The following is a 24,107-nucleotide window of genomic DNA, read 5'->3' on the forward strand; positions in this document are numbered from 1 at the left end:
GAACAGCAAGGACCCTACCTGGACTCAGTCCCCCCCTTGTGACTCAACTTACCTCCTCCTTCCTGGCAGTCTGCTTCTTCTGCCCTCATCCCCTGCACAGAGAGGAACTAATCATTAGAGTCCAAAAGATCTGCAATTATTTAATGCTTACAGAAACATGAAAGATGGAAAGGACAGCTGCAGAAAACCAGGTTTAAAAGCCCCAGCTCTGAAATCTCTTGAGGAAACTCCTCTTCCAAGAGAAAACAGACTTTTCCAGAGCTGCTGTCTCACAACTCCTTGCAGATTCATATTGGTTTGGAAGACAGATCCCAGGACTGGCACAACACATAGAGGGAATCCTCATCTCCTTATTAAAAATTAAAAAGCTCCAACATTATTTGTCTCTCATCATCACACAAGCCAACCAACTAAAGAAATAGATACAGTAGTTCCAAGACTCCCAGAGTAGCATAAACCAAAATAAATGTGTTTACCAGAGTGACTCTCTAGGCTGCATGGATGACTTGTTCGTTGGCCCCTAGAATTATTAGTTTAATGTATGGGCTGCTTCCTCCTTTTCCTCTTTCTTCTTGTTCACAACTTCTACTTACGCCAGTAAAAATCAACCTAATAAAATGTCACGGCCAGTCCATACCTCCCTCAAGGGCACCCACAGCTGCACCAAAGGACATTTGGCTGACATTTGTCACACACGGAGTTCACAGGGAGGCCTGGCCTCCACGGGCTGGAACTGGGCCAGGAGGCAAGTGGAAGCCAACTCCAGGCAACTGCAGATGTGTGAGGAAATGTAAGTGGCAGGAAAGACCCACTTTGGAATGTCCATCAGGCCCTCTTGGGACAGGGAGGGGGAAAGAGTTGATTTCCAAAGTGGATGCCCTCCCAGTCAATTTTCACCACCGTTTCCGGTTCACAGAAACAAGAGGCTCCTAGGCATGAAGCAAAGAGGTCTCATCCAGTGTTTCCCATCATTCAGAGAAGTGGCATCCGGATGCAGAAAGGGACTGGAGTCAAAACCCTGAAGGCAGCCCCAAACAGCACCCCCTTTCCAGGAATACAACACATACCAAAAAGAAGCCTCTCAGTCCAAGTACCAAACATGCAAGGGGTGAACCAAGAGCAGCAATCATAATCTTATAATAGGCAATGCCGGACCTTTACCTGAAGAGGAACAGCAACAAACAGAGGCATCAGTAAGGCAGGTAGTGATGGATTCACTAGAGGAGCCCCCATTACGATGAGGTGACGGAAGGAGGCACTGAGATTCTTGCGAGAGTCACACGTGCCCATCGTTCAGAGTACCACAACTTCATGGGCCTTCAAACAATCAAGGGAAGGATATGAGCAGTCCACAAGTTCTTCCTCCTGAATGGAGAGCCTGAAAACTAAGCCAAGGTCCTCCCTGGATTTGTGATGCAGACAGGAGCAAAGGTTTCCTCTTGCCCACCATCATCTCAGACACCTCCACTTGTTTTCAAAGACTTGATACTTCTAGAAAGAAGGGAGACAGATCTGGGCACAGGATGCCTCCAAGTTGTATTTGTCCCCAAACTGCAAGGGTTTCTAACAGTTCAGTAAATAACAAGCAAGGAATCACCTTGGGAAGCATTTGATTCTTTCTTTCTCTTTCTCATCACAAGGCTCTTTGTTGCTCTCAAAACAGCCATCACAGTGTCAGATGGAATAGCACATCAGCAATGGGGCAGGGAAGCAATTGTGATGCCTAGAGCAAACCACACCCAGGGCTTAAATTCCAGAAGCACATTTCCTACTCCTTTCCTTCCCACTGTAGTGATGCAATTCTGTACTTCTCTAGCTGCAAAATCAGTTCACTTCTGGAACTGCCAGACGATGTGCACCCTTCTCCCAGTGAGTTTTGAAGATGTGCCCCTTTGTCTGGGCTGTAGCTCTAGAGGTGTCTAGTGTCAGGAAAGGCCAACTGAGCCTGAGCAATCTCTCTGTTCCTACAGATGTGGGAACTTTTACTCACAAACCACTCTGCAAGTGACTGTAGATGCAGAACAGCATCTTGGTCCCAATTTATAAATGGGAAGGTTTGACTGAAGTTTCCAAGCCAGAGAGGGAAGCAGAAAGAAGCAACATCACAGTTCCTTTTCAACATCCTAGAGAAAAAAAATCTGTGTCAGTTAACCATATGAGTGAGGGGGTCACTCAGGTAAGACATATCACGTTCTCTGGCATAAGACAATCATCCTTTTTCTGTGACAATGCAACCTCAACTTTTCAATGACACTTTACTTTTTTTAGCTATTACAGAGGGTGTCCCAAATGAGACCTCATCCTTCCATGGCAAGTGAAGGAAAATAGCTGCTAAGTAGATGCCTTGCAACACTTGAACTTTTGCAAGTACAGATATTAAAAAGAAAGGATTAAAAATGCAAACAGAGAATAGGCTGCTTCCTCACCAACTCATATTCCACCCTCCTCATCTTTCTTTCCAGAATAGGAAGTTGTTATAGACCATGTAAGAAAACTGAAGAAATAAGAAATCCCTATTTTGGGAATGAGGTTACTCTCAACAAAATGATGGGAGAATTCTGTGCAGGGGTCTTCCCCCTGTCCCTCCATCTGCTTCAGCAGCTGCTCTTTTGACTCCATCCTTTAAATTCTGGATCCCACCGACTGAAAAGCCCCAGGTCGGGCAGCGTTCAGACACCAAGCCTGCCTTTTGACAGGCAGGAGCACCAATCTGGCCTAGTGACCCAGGCCGGGCCCAGGCTGATCCATCTCCCTCTGGCAGGGCTGTCTGGAAAGCCTCGGACAGAGAGATCCTCTCCAGCGGTTTTCCAGACATTATCCAATTTCTAAACGCTAAAATATATAGTTGACTTTTTAAAAAGGAAATAATCTATTTTAATTACCTAAAATGCCTCAGCCAGCACAAGTTGTTGGGCATTCCGAAGAAAGATGGCAAACAGAAGAAATTTTCTTCAACGTAATTGTGTTCCTGCTGCTTCAGAACACCAACCCGAAGGATCGTGAAAGCTGATTTCCGTCTTCAAAGGAACGTCTTCCTTCAGCCTTTCCAAGGCCAGCAGCCTCCGGAAGGCCTCGTGGCTGCCTCATCTGCATTTTCTGTGGAAACATTTCACTTCAGCCCTAACATTGAAGCAGACAAGCGCAGGGAGGACAGCAGGGAACAGAGGTTCCAAAGGCCGCTTCGCCCGGCTTCTTTACTGCCCAGCCATCCTGTTCCCGCCAGAGCTTCCCTGGGCAACACAGGGCTCTGCCACGCATCCACAGAGGAGGAGGAGGAGGAGGAGAGATGGACTGGGAGCCCAAATCCAGGTTGGGGGCTTTCTCCCAGATCTTCTTCTCCTCCCACCCCCAGATTGTAGGCAGCCCCTCCCTTGAACTTGCCATTTTTTCCTGGGGCTGGGGGGGGGGCATGCCTCCGAGGCCCACTGGTCCCAACCCTTTCTCCAAGCCGAACATGTGCTGCCAACCAGAACCATCCCCACCCAGCTAAGGAAACCGGGCCCTGCTCGGAAGAATATTCATGGAATATTAAGTTCAAATTCTGCACCCTGAGAGGACAACAAAAAGAGCATGAGGGACATAGAAAGGGGTGGCTGTGACATTGCCTGGAAAGGCCGCAGGGCTCCCCAATTCCCTCCATGGGCTTTCAGAAGCCCAATCAGTCCACCTTAATTTGCAAGAGTTCCAGAGATTAGCAGCTTTCTCTTCAACCATCAAAATCCAGCATTTCCTCCAACAACAAAGAGCTGTCCTAACAGACCTTCCCTTCCCTTCCCTGGATGTGCTTTCTCCCGTATGCTCCTCCCCAGCCCTACATCTTCTGTCCTGGGGGGGGGATTCCTGTGCTCAGCTGCTTTTTTTTTTGCCATAGGGCACTAATAAGCAAAACATTTTTTGCTAAGGCCACAGCTGGGACTCCTCCACAAACAGCACCACTGTTAATAACTGCCTGGAAGCAAGAGACGATGTTGGCCTTCCTGAACGAGCTCCAAAGTCTTCAGATGCAGCTTCTCTAGGTGGTGGTGGTGGGGGGGAGAAGATGCAGCCAAGACTTGCTGGGCCACAGGGACCAGCCTGCCCCCATTTCGCCTCCCTTCAACAGGACATGGAGATTGAAAGCACTTTATCTGCCTCGCTCCAGGACCAGCAGACAGATAGGCAGAGGCAATTTGCTTGGGGAGAGGAGGCAGCTCGTGAGTGGGGGTGGGGATGGAATAATAACCATAATAACAATAATACCAGAGTTGTGCCAGAAATAAGTGATGACAAGGCTGCCTGCTACATATGCTGGCTGGCTGGCTGGCTGGCTGGCTGGCTGCAAAACCATTTCCAAAGGCAGGTTTCCAACGGGAGAACTGTGGTCAGTTGCTTGGCTGCTTTGGGGGTGAGGGGGCTGATGCATTAGTCCTTCCCCCCCCCAATCAGCTGGACATCAACAGCTGAGTTCCAGCTTCAGTGTTAGAACCAACATTCTTTTCCAGAAGATAGCTAAAATCCCAGATAGTATAATTGTGCAGAACTTCATTATCTGTGTAATTTTACCTCCTTCCCTGCTTGCAAAAAGGGGTGTCCCCTGTTCTGTATTCACAAATGCTGCTGCTGCCCCACTGCAATTGTTCCTTCCTCCTCCTCCTACAAAAGGTCCAAGCAACAAAAAAGTAGATGGTGCTTTTTCTTTTCTTCAGTTACTTCATCTAAATGCAATTTGAAACCAACTGCGGCAATGCAATGCAATGCAAAAACACAGGTCAAGTGAAGGGGGAAACCACACCCGGGCCATGCTCTCACCAAGCAAAAGAAATAGAACAAACAAGGAAACAGGATTTGTCTTCTTATTTTAAAACAGATTTATACCCTTAGATCCCTGCTGCAAAAAGGATCTGATAAGGTGGGGGTGGGGTGAGGGGAGGGGGTAAAAGGCAAACAGCAGCCCACCCACACTCCCACTCACCCACCCCTGGTATCTTGGACACCAGCTTTTGGAGCCTTGGTTCTTTGTGAGAAGGGCCACACTGTGTTATGGCAGAACGATGATGGAGAACTGCAGAGCAAGTAAAAACCAACACAGCCATAAATGTGCCATGTGTTGCATTTGTGGAAAAGCACAACAAGGAAAGCTTGCAAGAAAGAGATACTGATGGGTGAACAACTGTTCCCCGTGTGCGTCTGGGCTGGTGTTGTGGGTTTGGGAAAGCTTTCAAAGGTCAGGAAATACATTGTCTGGTGAAATTTGCTAAATTAAGAGAACTGGGGGAAATGGATAAAATTTGGTTCTGCGGGGGGGGGGGGATTCTTTGATGTCTGGATTCCAATTTAACCCCCAACTGAGTTCTGAGGATCAAGTGAACCAATTATGTTTGTCAAGGCATGGAAGTGTTAAAAAACCCTAACCCAAATCGCTCTAGATTGACAAAGCTGTTGTTCTGACTAGGCTCCTTTTGTTGGAGTGCCTCACACCCACCAACACACCCGATGGCCTTTTGTTCCTTAGACACCAATGAACAACGGAGTGGGGGTGGGCAAGAAAGGTGCATCCTCTGTTTTCTGGCTGTTTTCTGGCTGAATATCACATATTCATTACATTGTCCAAGTCAATGTGGAAGACTCAAATCATTTATCACAAAAAAAATATTACCTTAAAAAAAGGTAGCCTCCCCAGGCCCTGCTGCCCTCCGAGAGGCACCCAGAGTCTCCAACACATCATCCGCTGCAACCCTTCACCAAAATGAGGGACCCCTGGGAGCGTCCATCCAAAGCAGCCAGTGTGAGATTTTGATGTGGTGGGCATCAGTGCTACCAGCCTTTCGGCACTTCCCCTCCTCCCACTCCTGGCTAGTGAGAAGGATCCTTCACCTTTTCAAGGGGGGGGGGAAGAGGAGCTTTCCAGCACCCAGAGAACAACCATTGTCTCTGTCAGCAGAAAACACTCCACACTGAAAAAATAACCTTGGTCTTTAACTGTAGCATGAACCATACCTCAGAATTTTTTAGGCTGTTATAAATGTTTAAACCATTAATAATAAATCCAGGCTGTTTAAAGAATATCTCCAAACATCGTAAAATATTTAAGCCTAAGAGCCCCTCCCTCATCATAAAAAGGTGAGATTTATTGCAAAATGTTGGGAGGAATATAATCAGCTGTGGGGGTGTAATATCCTTTAATATTTATACAACTGTCAAAAAGCGACTATAAATGGCAATCCTTTTTCCCAAAGTGTGTGGCATTTTTACAAAGTGCAGAAAAGCTCTACCAGGGATCCTGCAACCAGGGAACCCAAACAACCTCCTGTTGTCCCAGGTGTGGTTCAGAGCAAGGGTCATTTCCGGGGGCAGGGGCTGCTCCAGAACGGGGTCATTGAAGAAAGCACAGACTCCCGCTCAGCTGGTTTTCTCAAGCTTTTCTACTTTTAAGCCACCGAGGCAATGGGCGAATTTTTTGTGCCTGGAGCTCAATAACGTGGCAACATCCATGTTGCCAGAAAGGGCGCACAGACCAATTCAGAGCCCCAGGCTAAGCGCATCCTTAAGCAACACTTGTTTTCAGATTGGGATCCAACGTGCATTTTGCCTAATATCACTTTGGTTTTCTTTTGTAAAGTTGAATTCTGTCGCATATTCCAGACCTAGGTTGCCATCCTGCTTTCTGCCTGCCTGCTTTTTTCCTCCAGAATGGAACATGCAGATGTTTGTCGTGTCCAAATGAGCTGACTTCTTCGGCACCGCCTTTCCCCGAGTGTCCCGGTACCTCCTCTTTTTTAAACCATTGCAGTCACAGCGGCTGCGGTCCTGAAACCCCAAAAAGGATTGTGCCGTGGCCTTTGGAGGTTTTGTGATTCTGGAAACATGGCAGTGGGAAGTGGCAGGAAAGGCAGCCAGACAGATGAGCGCCTGGTGCCCTCCAGTTACAGGAGGAATGGGTGCCGCTGATGCCGGCCTAACGAACGCCAGAGCGGGGAGCGGCTATTCCTTAAGGGTCTTGGTCTCCGGAGGGAGCACAGAAAACTGCTGTGCCTCAGCCCATGGTAATCCACGACTCCCCGAGCCGCTGGATGGCAGCGCCACTTCCCGGGCTAGTCATGGGTACGAGATGACGCTTCTTGGCTCGAGACTTGGCTGGCTTGGACCTGGCCCGCTTAGGCCCAGAGAAGATGCTCCTGTTGTGTCTGCCCTCCACATCTCTCTGATTTTACGGGTTCCCAAGTGCTGTTGTTCCTGGAGGTCCCCCTGCCCCCTGCCCCCATTTCTGCCCTAGGGAGTGGGCCACCTCCAGACTTCATTTTCCAAATGGGGTGGGGGGGGGGGTGGGGACCAAAGATGGGAATTCCCTGTTGAGGAGGGTACAAAGTAAGTAAAGAATCCTTTTGAGCCAGGAGGAAGACGGAGGTGGGAGGGGAGAGCTGGCAAGCAGGAAATGGAGGAAGCCAGCCACTTTGGAGCCCAAGGCCTTGTAACTGTTCAACAGTGTTCAACAGAACCAGCCAGGGTCCTGAGGGTGCTTTCCAAAGCGCTTCAGCCGGCTCTGCGTCCTGCTCTCTCTGGGCCTGCCCCTCTTATGGGCTTCAGACCTGCGGGAAAGAGCAGGTGGGGCCCCGAAGGGAGCACCGTGATGCCACCCACCTTCCCTGCCAACTCCGACAAGCCAGAAACAAGGCCAGGCTGGCATGTGAATGGCCACCCTTCATTCCACAGGTGGCCCCGGCACCAAATTGGCATAGTAGTCCATGTGGATTCTGGAGACAAAGCATGTCAGCAACAATTTCCTTGGGGCACCTTAAATACCAGCCATGGACAAAGCTTCCCCTCCCAGGCTGATGGGGAAGGATGACCTGTTAGGCCAAAGCAGAACTGTTTTCCCCTCCCAGTGGAAGATCTGCCCCTCCCCAGCCAGCAGTCGCTTTGTCCTTCCCCATCTCTGATCTCCTCTACCCTCCACCCCATCCACCCACAAGGGCAGCTTCTGGGCCACCAATCAAGGAGACAAAAGGGTTAAGAGTGAAAGCTCATTGCTGCCCTGGAAGCTGCTCTTTCCCCGCTGGACCTTTCCTGGCATGCTCCAAGAAAGGTTGTGCTCCCAAAGGAAGCTCCCTGCTCCAAAGGGAGATGATGCCAGCGCCAACAGACTTCATAACCTCCAGCAATTTGAGATTAACCCCTCCCATCCAGGTACCTGCCTTTCAACTGTAATAAGGAACAGAATGTCTGAGGATGGAAGGTGGTTAATGTGGAGGATGCAAATCTGGAAAGCATCTGGAGGGATTCCCCCCCTTTAATTTGCTTCAGATGTTTATAATTTCTGAAGACAAAAAGGGGAGTATTAAAAGCTGTCAATGTGATTTTTTTCCCTCTGAGAGGTTTTGACACCTCTATGAAATCAAAGAGAGTGAGGGAAAGGGTAGACAGTCCTCTTTAAGGGCCATCCATGCCTCCAATTCCCGCCAATCCTACGGTGGGGGGGTGTCTTCTTCCCAGGTAGGCCTGCCTCTCTTGCTCAGTGGGGCACGGGGCAGTTCTGGGCAGAGCTACCATCAGCTGCTTTGTGTTTTCTCTTAATGCCCTCTGAGCGGTTGGTAATGCTTTATCTTCTTTCCATTAAAAAAAAGGAGAGTAAAAGAAAAAGAGTTTTAAGAATGAACACCTATGGAAAACAAAATGATATTGTATTTTATCGAGTCAAAAAGAGGGCTGTGAAAATATTTACAGACCCCTCGCATCCTGGGCATAAACTGTTTCAACTCCTACCCTCAAAATGACGCTATAGGGCATTGCACACCAGAACAACTGGACACAAGGACAGTTTTTTCCCCTAACACTATCACCCTGCTAAACAAATAATTCCTTCAACATTATCAATCTAGTTACTAAGTCTGCACTACTATTAATCTTCTCATCATTCCTATCATCCATCTCCTCCCACTTATGACTGTATGACTGTAACCTTGTTGCTGGTATCCTTAAGATTTATATTGACTGTTTCCCTATGACTACCATTAAGTGTTGTACCTTATAATTCTTGACGAATTTATCTTTTCTTTTATGAACTCCGAGAGCATATGCACCAAGACAAATTCCTTGTGTATCCAATCACACTTGGCCAATAAAGAGTTCTATTCTATTCTATTCTATTCTATTCTATTCTATTCTATTCTATTCTATTCTATTCTATTCTATTCTATTCTATTCTATTCTATTCTATTCTATTCTGATGATGATTGGATAATGGACATGGCAGTTCCTGGAAACAGCAGAATAGAAGAGAAAGAACTGGAGAAGATAATAACATACAAAGACCCGCAAATAGAAACAGAATGACTGTGGCAAAAGAAAACAAAGGTAGGACCAATAGGAGCTGGGTCCTCATTTCACCTACCTTAGAAAGGATGGAAGGCTGAGTCAACCTTGAGCCTGGTGAGATTCGAACTTACTGTAATTGCAGACAGCTGGTGTTAATCGCAATGCTATCAGTCTGCTGAGCCACCAGGCCCTGAGCCACCAGACTTAATGGTCAGGGGAAGAAACTGAGGAAGGACCTGCCTTAATGGATCAAGCAGTTAAAAGTGGCACTGAGAAGTTTGTACCTTCAGACTTGCAAGAGTCTGTGAATGTAACAGTAAGTCTACCTCATCTAGTTGTGCCTGGTTTGTCTGGGGGATTGACAAGCAGCAAGAGACAGAGCTTGGAACCTGTGTGCAAGGGGCACCAGAGGAGTGTCATGTCCAGGCACCCGAGGGAAGTTGGAAGGAGGGGAAGCCCTTCCAGCCAAGGTCACTTTGTCCCTGCCGTTGTTTTCACTTTCTGGCAGAAGGCATGTGGGCAAGAGGTCGTTGCATCCCTGTTGCTGGGAGAGTCCCATGAAGATGACTGGCCATTTCTTTCTGCAAGAACTTTGCCTTGCCTTTTGTGGCTGGGTGGGGGGGTCCATCACCCATCTGGCAGCCTCCCCCCTCCCCCCAGCATCTCAGGGTTGTGCTTGTGGGCCCCTAGGTTCAGACTCCATCCTCTCCTGAAAGGAAGAGCTGGAGGGATGGATGAACGGACACTGTTGCTCGTGGCACAAAGAGCTTCTCGTGGCTGGTCGTTCTGTTGATTTACTCCAGCTGCCCTCTGGATATTTATCATGAATTATTTCCTTTTAAGGGAGGGGGTTCAGAGAAGGAAAAATAATTGAGAGAGGGCAGGGGAGAGCCTTTAGAAACAGATTTTACTGTCCCAGGGAGAGTATGACAGCAGCAATTTACCATTTTCTGCCCTCCCAATTCTCAGCGTGCCTGCCGCCTCCTTGCCCCTCCCTCCTTGTGTGTGCCTGCGCCCCTCCCTGTCTTTGCCCATATCATCCTCCATTTCCTGATAACTTCGCATCATGCTAGTTCATGCCGAATATAAAATGGTGGTGGGTGGAAAAGAAATGGCAGAAAGGATGACAAGGTGGTGGCTGGCATTTTGACGGGTCAGCAACTGAGAAAGATGGAGAGGGATTGCCATAGTTCCAAGCCCCCTTTTAGCTATTTAAATTCAATCAGGCAGCCAGAGATGGCTTCTGCTATGAATTTCTGATCAGGCAGCTGATCGGTTATGAGAAGGGACATAATCCCACCAAGGGAGAGAAGGCTGCTGCTTCTCCCCACCAGAGCCAGCATTTCTGCCTTCTGCATAATTCCTCCCTGGCCCCTTTTCCCCCCAGCGCAAACCAGGCAGCCCTTTTTGCCATGAGAAACACAGGCTGAGGATTTTACGGATTGGCTCTCTGCCCTTGCAAACCAAGCCAGCAACAGAGAGAATTTGGCCTCTTTCAGTCATTCATTGCCTGCCTGCCTTTCTCCCCCATCTGCCCTGGCACTTGGGAAAGGGAGAGCCAAATGCAGGGCACCTTCTCCCTTGGCCTTTCTATGGCAGGCTGCAAGCCAAGGGGGATGACCTCCTCCCTTTCAGGGTCTGATAAAAGCAACTTGCAGAATTTCTGCATAATGCAGAAAAAAAATCCCAATTATGCTAATTTTGGGGTATGCTCGAACCACGCTATCTTTGCTGCTGTCATCCAAACAGTAATTGTGATACCCCTCAAGGTTTTCATCCTTACCCCCCTATTGACAATGTCAGTTCGTTCATAATAAGAGTGCTTGGATTTTGCTTCTAGAAGACAAGTCTATTTAGGATGAAGGGAGCTTTTCCCCCCTTGAAACCCTGGGGGAGGGGTGAGAGTCAGAAACACCGATGCACTGCCAGATTTGTGATTTAAAAACAAGAAATAATGCCCATTTTCTGCCGAGCAGGAAAATTGGCCACATTAGCTGATCCCAGAACAGCACTGGCAGGGGCCACCCGCCGTCTTCAAGGGCCGATGGCCTGGGCCCCAGACCATTGCCTGGGAGCCAGGCTGGGCTGGTGCTGAGCTTGTCAGCAAAAGGAGGCGGCCAAGGCAGTTGCAGGAGCTCTTGGGAAAGACCGAATTGCATCATCTGTACCAAATAGTGCCTAAAGCTTGGTCTCCAGGGACTGGAGAGCTATGTCATTTCCAGGGCCCAGACGGCTGAGGTGCACTGCCAAGAAATTCTTTCCTTTCTGATCAGGGCACAACTGAGCCCTGAATTAGACGGTTCCACTGACTGACTTGCAAGATGATGCTCAGCTCCTCTGCTGACATCCACCGGGGGGGGGGGGGAGTGCCACCTGAGGTCCCCATTGGCCAGGGCGCCCTTTGGAGTGGCAGTCGGCTGCTGTAGTTATGGGCAGGGGCTTGCTTCTCCATAATTTTTCCTGCATAAAACAGTTTACATACAAGATGCAGAAAACTTGAGAGGGGGTGTGTGGGAATCACTTCCTGTTGAACAAGAGTTTTGCCACACAACTTTGTGGAAATAGTGCCACCCCCTGCCTAGGAAGGAAACAGCACAATGCATTCTGACTTGATGCAAACAAGAGCAGGGCAAACACCCCATCCATGGCAGGGGCACCAGGCCCTGGGCACTGCTCAGGAGTGGCCAAAGAGAAACGGGCATCAGCTGCTTCCTTACAGGTGGGAGGGGTCCCCCATTCCTTGCTCTCCATAATATCCTCAGGGGAGGGGGGCCAGAAGAATAACAAGTGGGGTGCAAAACTCCAGACGACCACTAGGCAGAGAGGAGAGCTCTTTGCTGCTGCCGTGAACTGGTTGCCTAGACTTTTGGGTCCAAACCTGGTAGCCCTAAGGAGACTCGATCTCTGTTCTGTGGCAGATTCTGAAGAGCAGCTGCTGCACCTGCTGTGCCTTGACCTGTGGGAGAGAGGAACGAGGCTGACCTCCTGCCTGCCTGCAAACCCTCCAGGATTGAGCCTGACCACGTCTCCCCTCCGCCAGCTTCCCCCCACTCCTCTGATGCTTTCCCCTCTGGAGATGCTTGCCCTCCGTCGTCAATCAAAGGGCAGGTGGGCTCCTCTGATGCAGCCTCTTAGGGGAGGCCGGAATTTTAACCTGGATGACTCCATTTGGATCAATGGGCCTTCCCAGCCCCTCTCTTTTGCCAGAAGCCCCCCCTCAGTTCGCTGGCTAATAGGGTTGAGTCAGAGAGGGTCCCCAATTGGAGGTCTTTGTGCTCTTGGGCCAGAGCTGCCTAACAGGAGAAGACACAGCGGCTCTTGGTGCAGAGTTGTTTTTATTCTACCTAAGCAGGAAGATGCTAAAGTCTGAGCAGCCGAGCAGATCCTGTTTCTTTCTAAACTTCCCTCCAACACACTCCAGCTGCAGTTTCCTCTGTTAGAGGCAATCCTGATCGTCGCATCTCCAGGGCCCACTTTACCTGCAACTCAATAGGAAATAAAATGATTTGATAATTGAGAGCCTCTGTATCAGTCATCGTACAGCAACTGCACTGCAACCAGAGCAAAAGGTTGGAAATCAGAACTGCTCCAGGAATTACCCCAAGCGTGAAAGGCAGAGAGAGGGAGAGAGACGGCTTGATCCTTTGTCTCAAGCTTTGCTTTCCTTCCTCCGGCTTTCCCCAACCTGGCGCCCTCCAGAGACCCTGAGAACAGCTCTTCTTTCTTCTTCCTATTTGGTTTTAATCCAATTACCGTATTGGGGTAGGTGCCACTCAAAGTCAGTTAGGACAATGGCTCTAATGCCACCTTTTGACGACAATGGCCGGGGGGGAGGGGCATTTGTTGGTTTTGATTCTGGCTACAGTTCTATGTTTTCTTTTCCTGGTTTGAATTCCTGGAAGACGACGGAGTTTTTAGGAAAGCCTTTTCTACTTATAACGTTTTAGAGAGAGCCAGCTCAACCACCTTCTTAGGATCTCCTGCAAAACCTCTCAGAGCAGCACTGAGGAAGGAAGAGCTCCTCCATCTTGGCCCCTTGGCTCAATTGTTTCCCTCGCAAGAGAGGCCTCGGCTAATCAAACGGCTCTCGGCTTTTCCTCCCTCGGCCGTCCCTGGGTCCTTCACCCAGATTACTCCCTGCCCCCAAGCACACTGGGCCTGCATACCAGAGAGTTTGGTGCTGGCCTTGTGGAAACAGCAGCCCTGGGACGAAGAAGAAACCCCAAAGTAGCTACCTAGGTTGCCGCCGTGCCCCAGGAAGAGCAGCTCCCCTGAGCGGCAGCAGTGGAGGCATCACTTGCCCCCGTTCTTCCCATGCAGAAGATTCAGCTTCAATCCACTGACATGAATCCCAGGGCATCTCTTGGGGTGTTTTCCAGTCATGAGCCACAGACAAAGGAAAGAGGCTGCTCCCTCACCAGCTCCTTCAGAAATCGGGAGGAGGGAGGGAGGGAGGCAGGCAGGCAGGCAGGCAGGTGCTGGCTTCAGAAGGGGAATCCTTATCTCTGGCAGGGGTCACGGCCAGCCAGGGTTGTCAACCAACCAACCGCCTTTGTTCTTTGCAATGCTGCTAAATATCTGCCCCATCCTTCCAGAGTTTAGCAATAGGAGGGGAAATTATGCACAGAGCTCGAGTGGGGGTGGGGGGAGATCAGTTTGGCCGAAAGAGAGCCGGTCTGAATCTGGGACACAGTTTGGCCTCTTGCACAAGGGAAGGCTTGGTACTACAGGGGTTTAAGGCACCCTGTTATTAAGCTTATTAAGACCAGCTGCCTGCAATTACTGCAGGGTTCGAATCTCGCCAAGGCTCAAGGTTGACTCAGCCTTCCATCCTTTCTAAGGTAGGTGAAATGAGGACCCAGTTTGTGGGGGCAATAAGCTGACTTTGTATAAATATACAAAAGGATGAAGGCTATTGCTGAGCACATTGTAAGCCGCCCTGAGTCTTCGGAGAAGGGCGGCATATAAATCAAATTTAAAAAAAAAAAAAAAAAAAGGCTGTTTGGGGGGGAGAGGCTGAGGAGGAATCAGACTCAGGAGCCCTTTTAGGGCACCTTCCCCTCCCCCAAAAGGACCCTTCCTGATGCTATGCATGCCAAGGGGGAAAGAGGACTTCCCTGTTATCATTTCTCCAAAGAGGCATAAGCTATGCAAGGCTTTCTGAGTGCAGAAAAACAATTCTATCATGACATAATTATGCAGACATGGTGCCATTTTTCTTTTATGTTAGCCTTCATATCCTTAAAAATCAACAGGACAGAGTTATGCTGGAAAGCAATAAGGCACGGGTAATTTAATACCAAATTACAGGCATATTGAAAAGTTTACATGAAGTTGAGAGCAGACGGAGGTCAGGTTTTCAACAGGGCTGCCTTTAATTGTGGCCATCAGCTTTAGTAATTCAGATCTTGGGGATCAAAGACACATGTATCAGACTCTCTCAACAGGCAAGGCTGGATACAGCTGCCAAGATCTGTTGCCACACAGCCATCCCTCAGGGCTCCCTCAGTGGCACAGCCACCCCTGCTGCTCCTAAGCTGGTCCCTTTTGAGGGTAACCAACAGAGGAGCCTTAAGAAAACTGCCTTCTGCAGAGCCCGTGCCAGGCCATTGGCTTGTGTGAAGACCACATGTGCAAAGAAAGGACCTTTGTTCAGGGGCTACTTCTGTGAAAAACTTTCCCTTCCTTCCTTCTCTGTCTTTTTCCCCTTTCCCTTTCCCTTCCCCTGCCTGCCTACCTTTTACATCAAATAAGACATCCATTATCTGCAAATCTGACCAAAGCTGATTTTTCCAGATCTGCCAATAAACTTCCATCTGCCAAACTTTATTTTGGCTTGGCCAGGGCTGGGGATGGGTCAGGATCAGGAAGGCTTCCTGGGCTTAGGAAAAAGAGCTCCTTGTTGAACCTTTTGGCACAAGGAGTTATCCTGAAAGAAGCCATCTTTTTCACACAGCCAAATGCTAAATGGAAACACATTTTGCCTCTCATTCCCTCTCTCCCACAGAGTGAGGGCTTCCCGGCACTTAAAAGAAAGACCAGGGGGGCTTTGTGGATTTCCCAGGAGTGAAGGCAAAGATGAGGCACAATTTAGGGATGGGCAGCAGCAGGTCTTCTCATTGGAAGCTGCACTTTCGGAAAGTGTGCTTAGATAACTCACCAAGAAGCTTCCTTCGCTCATCAGCATGGGGCCAGCAAGAGACCCCTCAGGGCTCAGAACTGCCAAGGCTGATGGGAGAAAGGAAGCTGGGCTGCCCTGCTCAGCCTTTTTTGGCCTGCTCTCCTGGCCCTGAGGGACAGGAGTCTCTGCTGGACGGGGAGCGTGGCAGAAGCCGCCAAGATGAATGGTTTCTAACCGGCACCAGATTTGGAGGGCAGACACCTGCCATGCCAACAACGTCTGTTGCTCCTCTTTGATCCCAAGAGCCAGTCTTCCCAAAGGACGCTAGAGTTTCTGCAATGCACTCGCGGATGGGACTGGCCCCTTGGCCACATCTGTGGAAGACCACTTTTGTTCTGGCCCCAACCCTGGCTCTGGCCCAGTGGGAAAGGAAATGTTATCAAGACTTCAGCTGGTTTTCTCTTCAAATGCTGCCTTTATATCTCAAATTAAATTCTTCAGCAATATTCATCATTCCTTTTGAAGAATGCTAAGCTGTAACATCATATCTCTAGTTATTTATTACCTGCCTTATGGTTTGAACAAATATGATTTTGTTATTCCACTCTGTCAAAAGAAAAGCACATCTGGTTCTGGTTGGTAAAATTACGACAAAATCCACTGAATCTACAATGCGGATTGGAAAGTTTGCGGATGATTTCTGAGGTGGGGGATTGGATTCCCACCCAGCCCTGCAAGTATTTCTAGCCCTGCGTTCCCCCCCCCCATGTTGCTGGTCCTCCTTGCTCATCCCTGGGCATGAGGAGGGGGGTGCAGGCAAGAGCATATGATTATCCTTAGTGGGGGGGGAGTTCTGTTCTACCCCTTTGTTATCTCGCTGCTGGCCTGGCTCCCTACACAGGCAGGGGTCATGGGTCATGGCAGCCAGGCAATGTAGCTGGGCCAAAGTGGGGCAACCCAAAGTGATCCTCTGAGCCAGTAGAACTTTGTGGTTTTGCTGAAAGCCCATCTTTCTTCCTGCTCTGTGTTTCCTCAGCACCCCCACTGCCCTGACAGAACAACTCAAGATTGGGCCACCTCTTGGTGGGGAAACAAGGGCAGTCAGGGTTCAGGCTCCTTGGCCACAAGCGCTGGACGTCCAGGCCTTCTCGTCTGTCTTTCTCAGCCCGGCTGAATTCCTCCGACTGGTCAGCTGTTCCTAGAGTGGCTCTTCATGCCATGGAGAGCGGATGGAGGCACCAGGATGGGGGAGGGAACAGCAACTACTTGGGGACATCTGGAAAGCGTCCCTGGTGCACCTTGTAGTGCTCTGCGCCTCTTGATAAATTTTCCAGGCTCTGCTTTGCTAACAGAAAGCACATGGAAGCAGCGCTTGGGACCTGGTCAAGAGGCCTCTCTTTTATCTTCAAGAAGATTTGTGACCTGTAGCCTGAGCTACTGTATCATGATTTATTCCAGCCTGCTGTGACAAGCCCCCCCTTCCAGCCCACCGCTTCCCAGGACGCAGCCTCTCCTTCCATCTCCCTGCTAATCAAAGCCAGACTCGGGGTGCCTTAACCCAAGCTGCTTGGCACTAAGAGCCCCATGGCGGCTTCCAAGCGGGCAGTCCAGAAGTCAGAGTTGGCTGCACCTCCAGCTGCAGCCACAAAGGGCTGTTGATGCTGCCCTCTGGATGGGACTGTGGGCAACCCTTTGGCGGGCACCCTGCCAAGCCTGCCACCGCAAGGGACACTGCTCAAGGGGAGCCCCAGGCCAACCTTTCCACAAGGGAACAAGGAAGGCATTTCTTGAGGAGGAGGAGGAGGAGGAGGAGTCCCTTCCCCAGGCCAGGCCAAGCTGCTTCCTTCCTCCTCCTCCTTGCCCCAAATGGCTGGACGCAGCTCCTCTGCATCTCACACATATGCACTGGCCGGGGATGCGGATGGGGAACGTGTGGCGAACTGAACTGGGAAGGCTGCAGGACAATTCTCATGGCTTATGGGCTACTAGGGGTCTTATTTTGCTGTCAGCACATTGGCAGGAGGTTGTGAGGACAGACTCTGCTTCAGACTTGGATGAACCCCCAATCTAGGGCCTGAATAGAACACTGGGGACCATCAAGGGGGAGCAGTGGAAGCCTCACTGCTGGCAAGGTACCCCCCCCAATCCACCAGGGCCTGAACTGCAACTGCTGTGGTCCCCAGAGGGCAGCAACTGTTAAGCAGCCCCCCTCCTTTGTTATGCCTTCCCTCGCTTCGTCCAGGAATTGAATTAGAGGCATAAAAGGGGGGTCTCAGGCAGGAATATATTTCCTACGCCTGGGAGAAGGGAAGGAGTGGAGGTAATTGCTTGCTTCCCCATTGTTCTCAGCTGCCATCCAGAGATTCATAGAGCAGTTGCGAAGATCACTCCCACCATCCCCCCTCCTAATTCTTCACTCCACTTCCAAATTATCAGCCACACACACACCCCTCCATCCCCATTGCCCCCATCCCGCGCTTATTCCACCCTAGGAAAAAAAAGTAATTTGTCTGTTTTATTTATGATGGCATGAAGGTCTGCTGAGCCGCACATCAGACGGCCTGACAGCGGTCAACCCTCGCTCTGCTGGCGTGAATTCGGGGCTGCCTGCCCCCCCGCCCCCGCCCCAATGTAGAAGTTAACTCTTCCTCTGCCACAGGGCAGCACAAAGCCAGGCAGCCAAGAGCAGCCCAGGTAGTACTTGGGAATCCCTTTCCAGCACAGCAAGCAGAGTCCCTTGGGCTCCATTGGGCAAGAGCCTGGATCTGCAGTGGGCCCCCTCATCTGGGGGGGTGCCTTATTCAGAAAGGGGCTTCCCACAGACTGGCTGTGTTATGGTCTGAGCTGAGACGGAAAGACAACACAGCAGGTGCCGCAACCCAATGTGTCCCTTCATACACACACACACGCACACACACACACAGTCAAGCTTTCCCCCAACCAGCCCAGAAATAATATCGGGATTGAGGCCGGAGGATTCCTGCAGAAAGCACAGCTTGTTTTCAATACCAGGAGAGCCCCCCACCCCCACTGCAACTCTTGAGCAGCTGCCATTTATTTCCAGGGAAGAAATGGAAAAGAACTTCCTGGAGAACATTGAAAGGGGGGGGGGAAGGCAGGCAGCAGGGGGTGTTTGTCTGGAATCAAGTACAGGGAGTCCTCAATTTCCGACCACAACTGAGGCCGAATTTTCTGTTGTTAAGTGAGACATTTGTTAAGTGAGTTTTGCACCGTTTACGACCTTTTCTGCCACAGTTGCTAAGTGAATCATTGCAGTTGATAATTTAGTAAGACGGTTGTTAAGCGAATCTGGCTCCATTGATTTTGCTTGTCAAGAGGGTTGCAAAGGTGATCACGTAACCTCGGGACACAGCAACAGTCATAAGTATGAACCAATACAAGCATCTGAATTTTTTTTTTTTATTGCAAAAGTTTTACAATTACATTTTCACCCCTTTCCCCCCCCGCCTCCCCCACAAACTTCCCAACCTCCCTAACCCTCCCTAACCCTCCCCTCCCCCCAGACTTCCCTATAATATATTCATACTCATAAAAAACCCTTAATATAACACTTATATGTAAACTTGAACCCCTCCCTCCCGTGTAATTTTTCTCTTTACCTCATTACATTAAAATATTTCCACTACATTACATTATTTTCAAATAAAAGCTATTTGATACTTTCTAGTTTGATATTTGTTCTGAACATATTCTATCCACCTTTTCCATTCCCACTCATAAGTCTCTTGTGAACAGTCTTTTAAATATGCTGAAATCTTCGCCATCTCTGCAAAACTGGCCATCTTCAAAGTCCATTCCTCGATAGTGGGCAAGCATCTGAATTTTGATCACATGATCATAGGGATGCTACGAAGGTTGTAAGTGTGAAAAATGGTCATAAGTCACTTTTTTCAGTGTCATTGTCTTTGAATGGTCACTAAATGAACTGTATGTGTAAAATGTTTAGAGTCAAAGAGTCAAAGAAGGAGAATGAGGTTGTGCTTTCCTAGTTTCACCAGCTGGGCTTCTGGGTGGCATCCCCAAGAAGCCAATGGAGGACACCCAAGGCCATTTGCCAAGCGCTAGGTGGATCTTCCTCTGGCGTCCAATCCTGCTGAGCCTAGGGTGGGTGGGAGGGAGCAGGGCTGTCCCCAGCCAGCCTCCCTGGGCTTGGCAGGGACTTCTGGGCCTTCAGACAGCCGTCTCCTGGCAAATGCTGGCACTTCTGGTCCTTTGGCCACCAGCCATTGTCATTCCTGGTTGCAGCAATCTAGGAACACAGCTGGGGCATTTAACTAGCATCATTTAGCACTCTGAACATTCTTGGGTTTTAAGCCCAGAAAACCTGTATTTGTCTCAGAAGACACTGTGGGGTTGTGTTTTCTACACGAATCTGATTTCTAGCCATTTGGAAATATTCACATCCTACCAAACTGGAGATCTGCACATAAGAAACAGCAAGAGATGAGAAGCATGCCTATAAAATGCAACATAAAGAAGTAGGCATGAAAAAAGAGAGTCCAAGAATGTGACAAATGTACTTTGTTCCAGTTTGTTTGTTTTTGATACATTTCAACATTTGCCCTAATCTCCAAACGAAAGAAGGTTTTTAAAAACTGTATCCCCCCACCTCCATGCAGAAGGAATGCTGAATTGAACTGGGCAGATTTAGATTTTCTGCAGCATGGGTGTGTGTGTGTGTGTGTGTGCGCACAGCTGGACATGCAATGCTGAGCAGCCATTTGTGTGTCTGAATTTCAGCCAAAGGCCAAGAGGAAGACACCTCTTCATTCTGAGAACAGCTCTCAGAGGGGCAAGGGCTGATTCCCGAAAGGGGCCGGCTAGAATTCTTGCACAGCTGTTAAACTATTAGCATTTCTGTTATATTATTCACAGGAACAATGGAACAAATAACAGCAATATTGGCAAAGAGCGAAAAAATAACAAGGCTTCTATTTACAAACATGTTAACACTCATAACAAAACCCTTCATTAATTCTAGTCCCTATTTCATTTAGCAAAAACAAACTAAAACCCTGTTTATATTAAAACCAGCTTTCACATTTTGAGATTAAAGTATATGTTGTGCAAATCCTGATTTTGGGGACATTTAGAAAAAGCACGACTGCATTTTAAAAGAAAACTTTGGCACGACCATCTCAACATAGTTATTAAACAGAATGTTCACAACTGTGTTGCCCACTTCATTGCCTCCCAAGAAAAGACGGAGGTGTTGGATTACTGATCTGCCAATGAGGCATTAATAATGGAAGCAGGTTAATTTCCCTATAATGACCCCACCAATGTAATTGGAGCAGGACCAAGGGTCCTGCTGCTACTGCCTTTTTCCAGGCCCAAAGCAAAGCACAAGATGATGGAAATATTTTCCTGTATTAGCTCAATCTTGAGAAGCATTAGAAATACAGAGAACGTCTGGAAGTTTAGCGCTTTATTTCAAAGCAGAAAGTTAGCTTATCTTTCTCGCTTGCTCTTTGCCCTGAAAACTGCAGCAAAAGCATTCCGCTGCCTTTTTCCTCTGAGCCGCTGCTGAACTACCGGGAGATTTAGCCCAACTTATGAATCTTTATGGCCTCGTTGCAAATATGTGTAATGAATTGCTGAAATATTAAATGTTCAAAACAAAATGGAAGTCAGTGCTGAAAAATGCCAAGGAGAGAGCTTGATGCTACAGCGCTGAGCGGTAATTTAACAGCCCCCTCCCGAGCAAAGCATTGGTTACCCAGAGCCCCAAATTGGGCAGCATTTAACTCAGAAATTGGGCTGATGAAGGGAGGGGGAGTCGCGCAGGTGGGGGGACGGGGGCGCTTTGACTTCTAGAAAACCTGCCGGGGCCCGAAAAAGCCCTTTCCTCCGCCGAAGCGCCTGGTCCGTCTGACCGCGGGAACTAAAGGCCGCTTTGGAGGGCAGAAGCTGCGGGGAGGAGAGTTCTCGCCGGCCAGCATGGCTATCCCGAAGTGCGCCCGGGCCCGGGCCTTCCGAGGCCAACCGCCCCTTTGGGAAGCCTGCCTTGCGAGCAGGCCGTTTCCCGCGGCGTCCCAGCCCCGCTTACCTAGCCCCGCCGTCACCTTCCTTTCCCTGCCCGCGGGGCTCACCCGGCGATCCCAGGCGCCTTTGATGGGGAAAGGCTGCCCCCTGCCGGCCGGTCGCGAATTCTGCGCTCCGACCAACCACAGCAGGCGGGCTGGGCCGGACCGGGCCAGTCCTTGAACGGGCAGCGCGACCAGCGGAAAGCAGGCAGGAGTCGGGCCGGAGGGCCGCGGTAGACCGCCCTTCTGCCCGCAACACCCCCCCTCCCCCGCCATTTGGGAGGCCGAGGGAAGCCCTCCGCTACCGGAGCCGCCTCTCCGCGCGCCCCTTCAGCCTGGAAGTGGGGGAGGCTGGCTGGCACAGGCGGGTGGGGGTCGCACCACCTTCCGAAAGGCCTTTCCACCTGGCCGTCTTTCCTCGGCAGCTTCCCTTTTTGCTCCGAGTGGGGGGCCGGGCGCTGGAGTGGGCGGTCAGGCGGCCAGTAGGAGCGGGACACCCTCCCCCTCTCTGGCTTTGCTGGCGCGGTGGCTCCTCGTGGCGGCCAGGAGGGGCAGAGGAACGGCCCCCCTGCAGCCCGCCGCCCCCGGCACAGAGGGAGGCGCCTCTTCCCGGCTGGCAGGCGCTGGTGCCTTCGAGGAGCGGGAGGATCCGCAGCCTCCTCCGGTAGCCCCGAGGTTGGGGCTCGCGGAGAGAAGCGCGAAAGGATCGGGCGCAAAGCTTCCGAGGATTCGCGGCGCTTTTTTCGCCGCTTCTTACCAGCCCGGGAGCTTCATTAGCGGAGCGGCGAGGGGGGCGCGCCTTCCGGGCCGGCGCGGCTCAAGCTGCCTGGCGGGGACCACACTGGGCGGGCGGCGCCCCAAGCGAGCCCGCCCCGGCCGCCCTCTGGGCTGCTCCTCCGTCCAGGGCCTGTCCCAGACGAGCGCGCTTCCGCCCCGCGGTTCCTTCGGCCCCTCTGCTCTGGGGCTGAGCAGGCCAGGCGGGTCGGGAAGAAGCCTGGGGGGGATGGGCAGGGGGCTCCCGCCGCTGCTGCGACCTTTCAGTAGTTCAGTAGGGACTTCCCAGAGAGACCCCACCCCCACCCCATTTCTGGGTCAGGCCCTTCCTGAAAAGGGCTGCAGAGCCATTCCCTGCCCCCCAAGGCCCACCCAGTTCGGCCAGCTTTTCAACTCCGGGGGCTGCTGTCTGGGTCTGGAAAGCTTTCTGCTTGCTTGCTTGCACATTGATGCATAAATTTTTAAAGATAATGGTGTAAGAAACACAAACAATGATATCAGATTTATGATGTATTCTGGGATAAATAAATGATGAGAATGATAATAAAATGTAAGCAAGGGTGAGCCTGGATACCTCTAGAAGACCCAGTCTGACCCACCTTCTTCCTTCTGTTTATGAATTCATATATGCGGAATAAAAGGGTTTTCTAGCATATGATTAAGTTTTAAAAAGCAAACACAACAGCTATTTTTTAAAAAGATCACTATATCCAATCGGGAGAAAACCATTCTCCATTTTATTGCTGATTTACATGAGCAGCTGAAGAGGAAATGCAGCTTTAGACATTTGTGATCATCTCCCACCCCCAATATCCTGGGGTTCCTCCTCTTCTGTAGCAAAGACTAGCCAGGGGGAAGGAAGGCTGCCAATGCGCCTCCACTTCTGCCATCAAGGGAGCCTTGAGGGGGACTAAGGAGAATTGCATTTGCTGAAATCTGAGGCTGATCAAGCCGAGTGAGGCTGATGTGCTAAGCCATTACGTGGTTCACACATTCACATAGTGCTGTTCCTATCAGGGCTGTTTTACAAGTGCTAAGCAGATGCCTGCCTTGGAGGGTTTATGCTGTAGATCTTGTGCCCTGCTAGCCGACTGCGGCAGAAACAAGGACTCTGTGACAGTGTAACGTAATCCTAACACGCTTATTTATTTGCTTAGCACAAAGGTTACAGATTCTAAGTTGGTTCACTGGAAGCACAAACCATATCCTGGAAGCACATCAACACTTGTGGGAATTCCAGGATGTTCTCATCAAAACAGGAGGCAGGTTGAGGGGAGGGCTCTGGTCGCAGGCGATTCCCTCCTCCCCTGCAAAAGAGATGCCTGTGAGCTATGAAATGGGGGGTGGGTGAGTGGGTGAAGGGCCAGGAAGAGAGGGGGAAAGCCGTTCCCCTTCCCACCTGAGATAGGAGCTCTGGCTAGTCTCTGGAGGATGGATCCAGAGGCCCCCTCCCCACAGCATCATCTCCACCTGCAAACTTTAGCACCATCATTTTCTTGCTTAAGCAAAGACATCATTCAGCATCAAAGGTGAAACAGAAAGGCCTCTGCAGTGGAGCTATCTAGTTTAATGCTAAATGTCTATAGAGATTCTCAGTCATCCAGGTCACAATTGTCCCACAGATGCTTTTTCAAGAGGCAAGTGGACTTTCTGGGTTTTTTCTGGTCAACAGTAGTTTGGGCAAAGGCCCGTTTGACCTGCTTTGATCAGCATGGCCAGTTAAAGGGCCAAACATGCCCTTAGCCTCCAGACCACCAGGCTCCAGCCTCTGCCCTGCAGAGATCCACATCAAGGCTGGAGCAATCCATGGAGGAACCCCACTTCTTGGGGATGGGGTCTTTCTTTAGGCAGTGGCTGAAGCTGAGTGTTAGGGA

At 50.1% G+C, this 24,107-nt stretch overlaps 1 protein-coding gene and 1 long non-coding RNA gene across 2 annotated transcripts in view; both read right to left on the minus strand.

The window, feature by feature from the left end:
• Nucleotides 1-4,562, minus strand: part of ZFHX3 (zinc finger homeobox 3) — a 213,323-nt gene extending 208,761 nt beyond the window's left edge. The window contains exons 1-3 of the mRNA XM_034426724.3: nt 4,543-4,562; nt 2,883-3,096; nt 1,162-2,123 (exon numbers count right to left, since the gene is read on the minus strand). The gene's annotated coding sequence lies outside the window, so the exon portion shown is untranslated. The remainder of the gene's footprint in view (nt 1-1,161; nt 2,124-2,882; nt 3,097-4,542) is intronic.
• A 14,256-nt stretch (nt 4,563-18,818) lies between these two features.
• Nucleotides 18,819-22,196, minus strand: LOC148112247 (uncharacterized). The gene is made up of 2 exons (XR_015729577.1): nt 21,483-22,196; nt 18,819-19,853 (listed from the first exon to the last, which is right to left on the minus strand). It is a non-coding gene; the product is annotated as an uncharacterized LOC148112247 (long non-coding RNA).
• Nucleotides 22,197-24,107: the final 1,911 nt, after the last annotated feature.

The sequence above is a fragment of the Pantherophis guttatus genome, chromosome 11 (assembly GCF_059756535.1).
Source record: "Pantherophis guttatus breed Tessera chromosome 11, ASM5975653v1, whole genome shotgun sequence".
In the NCBI taxonomy this organism is placed as follows: domain Eukaryota; kingdom Metazoa; phylum Chordata; class Lepidosauria; order Squamata; family Colubridae; genus Pantherophis; species Pantherophis guttatus.